Raw genomic sequence first — 8405 nt, forward strand, 5'->3', positions numbered from 1 at the left:
TTTTTTGTGCCTATACATCGTTGTTGTATATTTTTCACATCGTCTATTATTGCACATCCAATAATAGACATCTTTTCACAGATCTGCCCTGGACTAGTAAGGAAGCCTAAAAAATACTATATAGGACCGAATAGAATGCAAATGGTAAATGCAGAGATATGGATAATAGTTATGGATAATAATTGCAGTTAACATAATATTATTGCCGAGACAGCTGGAAAACAGCTCAATTTAGGAAAATGGAAATCAGAACAAAAAATACAACCTAAATGTTAATAAAGAGAAGACACAGACACGGAAATGAAAATAACAAAAAAAAGACACGGATGATCTAATCGAAGTGGAAATAGATCAACAAAAATAAAGCAGACAAATATATAGAAATACTTTAGAATAGTAATAAATACCAGAGAAAGCATCGAGGATGACCTCAACAATAGACTAAAGAGTACAGGAATACTATTTCAGACTCTAAATAGAGTATTCCTCAGCAACGAAGAAATATCAAGAAAAACGAAGATGAGAATATATGAAACAATACATAGGCCATCATTAATATACGGAGCAGAAAACTGGATCTACGAGAGTAGGATACAAGCAGCAAAAAAGAAATACCTTAGAAAAACGATACGAGGAAGAACGACAGACATTCTCAAAAATAAAAAATAAGAAACAAACTTAAAATCACACCGTTACTTGACACAATTAAGGAGAAAAAAATAAGCATATTTCACTTGAAATTTCGGTAAAAATTTAGTAAGTTAAAAGAGTGTGGGAAGCTAAACCGATAGCGAAAAACAGATGATGCAGGGCAATAAAAGAGTGGAAAAGCGACATAGCAGAGATATTACAAAAGAGAATTATCGGCAAGAAGCAACAGAGTTGGCGAAGAACAGGAAAGAATGGAGAAGATTCATCAAAGGCTAGGAGCACCTCCCTCAACATCTAATGAGAGAAGAGGAACGAGTAGGTATGTGGGTATGTATTGTTAAATAATTTTTATAGAGAGAATGCGAAAAATAATTTTATGTCAAAGACTACGAGACCGTAGATTTTCATGACCCTGTATATGGTCAAATTTTGTAAATAAAATAATTTAGCCGTAAGAAGTGTTTCGCGGAAGAGTAAAATTTTAGTGGTAAAGTTTCTACGAACCATTTATAATTTCAACAGAACGGACTACAACGGTTGTTTAGAAAGTTAATGGATACCGCGGTTGATTGAACAATAGACAGTGCTTTCTAAATGGTTTACCAGAAATAAACGATAGTAAACATTTTTGTTTAGTTTAGGATAGAGGTTTTTTTAGATTGTAAATAAAAATAATTTTAACATCTAGAAATTGACAAGAAAGTAATTTTGTATACAGTACTAGTTTTTTAAGAAAGGAAAGTAGGGATATGATGTGTGGAGAATGCTTGTGGTTGGCTATGAGCGAGATGGAAGGAGAATAGGGTGGTGAGTTTCAAATTGATGAGAGAAAAAAGAATTCATTGTGTAATTGCCGTCGAAAGCAATTAGTTTAGTTTGAAAGTAGTATATTTGTGCAAAGTGTGTTAATTTGGTGACCGTGGAAGCAGATTCGTGTGAGACGAAAACGAGATCAAGTCGAGAAGTACAAACTTGTGTCCGAAAAGATTCCAGTTTCTGTCAGTAACGAGTAGCAGTATTATATAAACTTGCACGAGGTACCTAGCTAAAAAAAATCTTTGAATTCTAAAGATTGATATTGTTTTTATCGAGTCAGGGCCTTTAATTTGAGGAGAGAATTCGAACGAGTGCTGTTCGAAACAGTTTGAAGGAGAAGGACAGTTTGCAGAATCCGAGGGACACGTTGTGGGAAAACTAAGGACAACACAATCCAGCAGAAGAAACAAGGACGTCGGCAAAGGTTAGTCAGATTATTTGTGAAAAGAGAGAATTGTTTTGTATTACATACCATATTTGTTTTTTGTTTGACAGCCACATAAACTTAATAGTATTTATTACAACATAAATTATTCATTCATAAATTCATAGAAGATAATATAAGTAATCTATTTAAAAAGTGAACATTCAAATTTGTTTTCTTTTTATAATATAAATAAGGACAATCTACCGATTCAATTGAATGAATTTGGTTCACAAAAGTAGATAATAAAATTAAAGGTTTTTTATGATTAGATAAGAAATTTTACAACAGAATAAAGTTTAGCATACATTTGAATTTTTATATTTATGGTATATAGTATATAAATAAATAGTAGTTATAAAATTTATATGAGTTTTTGAGTAGGTATATTTCTTTCCCTGTTTTGTCCTGGATAAAGCAAGCAACGAGCAATACTAGAAGCCACAAAATAAAGGTAATACATACCTATTATAATCAGTTAGCCCTTTTATTTATTAAAAAACCAATACAGAAGTAAAAACTTCGAGATGTATTCTGGTATAAAATTGTTTATTTAAAAACTATAAAATGTCATCGATTGCAGAACGTTTTCGTTCTAAACAGAACATCTTCAGTGCCTAGAATGAAGTATTTCCACGTTAGATTAAAGCAAAAGGTTAAAAATGTGACTGTTAAAATGAAAAAAGTGTGGGAATACTTACATCCTGCCGAGTATTTTGAAACTAGCACACCGTAAATAGTGTTAACATCATCATATATGGTTTACATAATGTAATATGTTAAAATGTTATGACTACAAGTCGATGTTAATGGATAAAGTGGAACACATGCTAAAAGGGTGCCATGGTTCCCTGCTCGAAGATACTAGGTACTTGCCAATTCAATGGGCACAGACCAACTGAGAAATTATGAAGTGGATATACAATTTGACAAGGGTGACATGACATGACAAGATAAAGCCAATTTTTGGTTAAAGTTTCATTTGATTTTGGATTTTTTAATAAAATGCGAAGGTTTGTATGCAAAAATAATTTAAATTATTTGAATAATAAAATCTACTGTAAAGTTTAAATTAGCAACTCTCTATTCCAGAATAACTTATAGATTCATTAAATTTAATGCAGATATATTACGTGGTTTAAGTTGTGACGTCATCGGATGTGAAATGACGAGATGAAAGTTGAGTTTGTTGAAACAAGGAAATACACTACATAATAAGATAATTAGACTTGCGTGGAAAAACAAAGCTAAACAAGCCGAGAGAACCAGAATTTAAGAGTGTTTTTATGTGATGAAATGTTGGTTGCCTAACAAGGCAAGCAGACAACAGGTTGAAGGTAAACGGTAGAATATTGCGAGAAAACAGTATATATACAAAAGGTGGCTATTTATTGTGTTAAATTTATTATTATACTATTGTAATGAATAATTATGTCTGTTAAAAGTTGGAAAATAGTTGTTAACAAAATTAAATAACTAAAGATTACTGTTAGTGAGGTAGATATATGTGTGAAGGATATGATTGTATATAGTATTGTGAAATGAATGAGAGTATGTAATAATATAATAAAATTAAACTATGTGACATAAAGTCTAATTCATCTTTATGTAGTTTTGAATGGACTGAATGAATAGGAAGTAATGTATCTTGATAGTCTACCAACGTGGAATAGTGAATAAAATAATTAGAATGAGAGCTACCAATATAGGTCAAATTGTGGGTTGGTGTCAGTATGTAAAGAAGAATCTAAATTGAATGAGTATATGAAATAGAAAAGTATGAGATTGATTTCTATTGGTGATAGTGGAGTGAACAGACTGAACTAAATGAAATATATTTAAGTGCACAAACTTTATGAACGTATGTGATTGTAACTGAAATCAAACAAATGAAAAATGTGAAAAAATTTTTATTTTAAATTGGGATAAATGGATATTGGAAGTTGCCTGATATGAATGGAAATGAAAAGATAGATGAAAAAAGAAGAATAGTGAATGCAATAAAACTTAAATGTTATAATCTGAAAGAAGTTTGACTGAATGGGTCGTAATGGATATAGGTGTGCAGTATCCTATTGTTAAGTAAAGTCTAAGAATCTAAAAAGAAAGAAGTGACAGAATGTTACTAAGTAAGGAAAGTGATATATATGACAGACCAGAGTGATTGGATGTATGGTGTTTTTTATTATTGTAAGCGGAGATGAGAGAAAATGAGTAAGTACATAACAGGCAACAGGATAAGTGAGTGTCAAGAACATTCCAAAGAGACAATAAACCAGACCGATTTAAGGATTAATAATAATAAGAGGCATTTAAATAAATTATGAAAGAAATGGTGAGATGAGATATAGAGGACCTGAAAAAGAGACAGAGACACAAGGTCAAACCAGAAATGACTAGGAGTGGAGAAAAATATGAAGGATAGGAAAATAGAAGAATCAAAACTGTGTTAGGGATGGGATAGTGGGGGAGGCAGCAATGAAGTTGAAAAGAAATGCAAGTTGAGATATGTGTTAATGGGTGATTAGTATGGAAAGAGGAGACTGTTATAAACTAGTGGGGTAGTGGAAAAAGAGGGGGAGGGGGAAATGGAGAATAGGAGTATAGGGGAAGGGGGATGAGAGGAATAATGAGAGAAAACTAGGGTTGGATTAAGGGAATAGTTGTCGATTGATAGGAGTGAAAGGACGATTTAAAGTTGTTTGACGATTAACGCAATTGGGGCTGGTCCTCATGTCTCTGGAAATCTCAAGGTCCTCGTACAAATCCAGGCGTAGATTGTTTCTGTCTTGGATGTTATGAATTAATTTAACACCATCAGGGATGTCAAGATGATGATTATTAACTTTCAAATGATGGGAAAAGGCTGATGTAGTGTCTCTTTTAGAATGTTCAGCAGATCTGGTTGAGAGTGATCTGTAAGTCCTGCCGATGTAAGAGGCATCACAATCAGAACAAGTCAGTCTATAAACACCACTACGATTCATATAGTGTATTGTATCCTTAGTATTTGTCAAAAAGTGGCCAAGGGTATTTCCAACTTTGAAAGAAATATGTATATTCTCAGAAGAGTTAGATACAATACGTTTAATCTTTTCAGATAGATGTGGGTTATGATATGGTAGTGACCTGTAAATAGCAGAAGAGGAAGATGACTGATGGAAAGCAGAATTTTGAAGCAATTTTAAACTATGGTATACAGCCAACTATTGGGATTTTCCCATTGATTTTTTATTTTTTTTTTATTTATTAAATATTTTATTAAATTTTGATTTTGTTTCACGAGTAGTAATTAAACTAATTAATAAATTAATCTAAGTAATAAGAGGCATCTTAATCTCATAACAAAGAGAAAATGCAGAGCATAATAGTATGTATGTATGTTTGTACAATGCAGATTTTTATTACAAACATTTTGGTATCAAATTTGCCCGGTTGCCAGAGAATAATGACTATAGAAAATTAAGACCTTTTTATACCACGATTGAATGTCTCAAATATAAAAGAAGAACCTGTACGTCAGAGGTTAACACAAGAAATAAATGATAACTTAAAGAAAATCAAACAAGACGTAATAAAAACAACATATTATGTTAATGACAAATGGAACATGATACAAGAAACGATAGTAGAGGCAGGAAGAAAGATGTTACCCACAAAAATAATAAAAAAACAGAGATGGATGACTATAGAAATCCTAGATCTAATGGAGGAAAGACGGAAACATAAAGGCAGGAGTAAGGCAAAATACAAGGAAATACAGAGATTAATAGGAAAGAAAATAAAAGAGGCCAAATCCACCTGGCTGGCAAATCAATGTAGTGAAATAGAGGAATATTCTAAAAAGTATGATAGCTTTAACATGCACAAGAAAATAAAGGAAATCACAAATACACAGCGAAAAAAGAAAGAGGGCCTTCTTAAAGACATAAATGGAAAATTATTATAGAAATCAAAGAGAAATTAAAAAAGTGGAAGACATACATAACAGATCTGTTTGAGGATAATAGACAAGAACCTGAAGAAATCGACAGCGAAAGGGACCAGAGATCATTATGGAGGAAATCGAACAAGCAATACGAAACGCAAAAAACGGAAAAACTGTAGGTCCAGACGAAATACCTGCGGAATTACTGAAATGTCTAGACGATGAAACTCTACCTGTCCTACTGAATCTGTTTAATGAAGTATATACAACCGGAAAAATCCCTCAGGAATGGTTGGTATCCAACTTTGTAACAATACCAAAAACAATATATGCCAAATATTGTTCGGACTATAGGACAATATCACTAATAAGACATACCCTCAAAATATTTCTAAAAATGATTCATGGAAGATTATACAGAAAGCTAGAATATGATATGGATGATACCCAATTTGGGTTCCGCAAAAGACTTGGAACAAGAGAAGCATTGTTTGCGTTTAATGTCCTCTCTCAAAGATGCTTAGATATGAACCTGGATATTTATTTCTGTTTCATCGACTTGACTGACGGGTCTGACATGAAAAACTAATAGAATTATTGAAAAACAGAGATATAGACAGACGAGATTTACGAATTATCATCAATCTGTATTGGAATCAAAAGGCCAATATAAAGATAGAAGAACAAGAATCGGAGAATATTGATATAAAGAGAGGAATAAGACAGGGTTGTGTTCTGTCGTCGCTACTGTTTAACCTTTCACACTGAAGCCATATTTCAGGAAGCCATAGCGGAGCTAAGTGATGGAATCTCTATAAACGGAAGAATAGTAAATAACATAAGATTCGCTGATGACACCGTTATAATGGCAGACACCCTGGAATCGCTACAAGAATTTCTAAATAGAATTAACGATTATTGCATTCGATATGGACTAAAAATAAACAAGAAAAAAACTAAATTTATGATTTTCTCAAAAACAGAATATGAAAATGAAAGGTTAATGATAGAGCAACCCCAAATAGAAAAAGTGAAGACATACAAATATCTGGGATCCTGGGTTGATGACCAAAGCCAAGAAATTAAAGTCCGAATTGAAACTGCAAGGCAAGCATTTATAAAAATGAAGACACTGCTTGCAAACAAAGACCTTCAGTTGCCTCTCAGATTGAGGGCTTTAAGATGCTACATATTTTCTATATTGCTATACGGAATGGAAGCTTGGACATTGAAGAGACAACACATAAGAAGAATAGAAGCGTTCGAAATGTGGTGTTACAGAAGAATATTGAAAATTCAGTGGGTTCAAAGGATTACCAATGTTGAAGTGCTACGACGTTTAAATAAGGAGTTAGAAATTATGAAAAGTATAAAAACTAGAAAACTGGAATATTTCGGTCACATTACCAGAGGAGAAAAATATGAGTTGCTGAGAATTATTATGCAAGGAAGGATCCAAGGAAGAAGAAGCATAGGAAGAAGACGCATCTCCTGGCTGAGGAACCTTAGAGAATGGTTTAACTGTAGTTCATTACAACTGTTCAGAGCAGCAGCCAACAAAGTAACCATAGCCATTATGATATCCAACCTCCGATAGGAGAGGGAACTTTAAGAAGAAGAAGACCCTATTGGGCGTTCGACTCTCGCTAAAACATATTAAGGCACGTATCCACAATGTTGGTCTACGCTCCTTCAACTGCTCCACATAATGGATACGTTGCATTGGGCGTTGGAGCTCCCGGACCGTCCAACAGTGCTCGTTCCGTGCTTTCAGAGCCCACAAAGAGTATACCTAAAATAAATTCAAATATCCAGGAATAAGTACTTCATAACTCTGATCAACTATTTGTGATAACAATTGCCGTGATTATACACATCATAATTTATGATATTAGTAATCCTTATACAAACTGTTTCAGCCCTTTGAAGACACTTGTTGCAATAAATCAAGCCAATAACAAGAACAAGATAAAGCTTTAATTTGGTGTGCAGGTGTGAATTCTGTGGAATATTAGGAAACACCTGATCACTTGAACCTCTTTGGTATCTAAAAATCGAGTTCGACCTTAGAGCATGGATTTTTTATACCTCCCAGGTACAGGGTGTGAAATTCTCCCTACTCTAAGAGTTCGACAAATATATTCTTCTTCTTTCTCGGGAACTCCTTACTGTCCATTTTGTTGTTATTGGCATTTAGATTTACATTTCAGTACATTTACTTGCTTAGGTAGATTGACATAGATAAGTATTATAGTCTGTAAGTTGCAGTTTATAATAAATAAATTGTTTACTTTTCACTTTTCTATATTCTGGTGTATATTATACCTGTTTTCCTCAAAACCCAAGTTTCAGAAGAAGGTACAATTTCTGCGAATTTTATAATGACCAGGAGCGAGTTCATGTACGGGGTTCGGAGCGAATTCGTGTAGGATTAAAGTGGTTTTATAGGGGTCGAGAGCGAGTTAAGGTGCGCCCGTCTTGCTTGCATAAAACAGTGTTGGTATTGTTACTGCATTATACACCTTGCGCTTAACTTCTCTTTCTATTTCTTGTTTTCCAAATATTGTGTTGTTCAGTGCATAAAAA

General features: G+C 33.2%; 1 long non-coding RNA gene across 1 annotated transcript; it reads right to left on the minus strand.

Annotated features, from left to right (window-relative positions):
* Nucleotides 1-2137: 2137 nt before the first annotated feature.
* LOC126891925 (uncharacterized) lies at nucleotides 2138-4428 on the minus strand. The gene is made up of 2 exons (XR_007700621.1): nucleotides 2593-4428; nucleotides 2138-2508 (listed from the first exon to the last, which is right to left on the minus strand). It is a non-coding gene; the product is annotated as an uncharacterized LOC126891925 (long non-coding RNA).
* Nucleotides 4429-8405: the final 3977 nt, after the last annotated feature.

This window comes from Diabrotica virgifera, chromosome 9 (assembly GCF_917563875.1).
Source record: "Diabrotica virgifera virgifera chromosome 9, PGI_DIABVI_V3a".
In the NCBI taxonomy this organism is placed as follows: Eukaryota; Metazoa; Arthropoda; class Insecta; order Coleoptera; family Chrysomelidae; genus Diabrotica; species Diabrotica virgifera.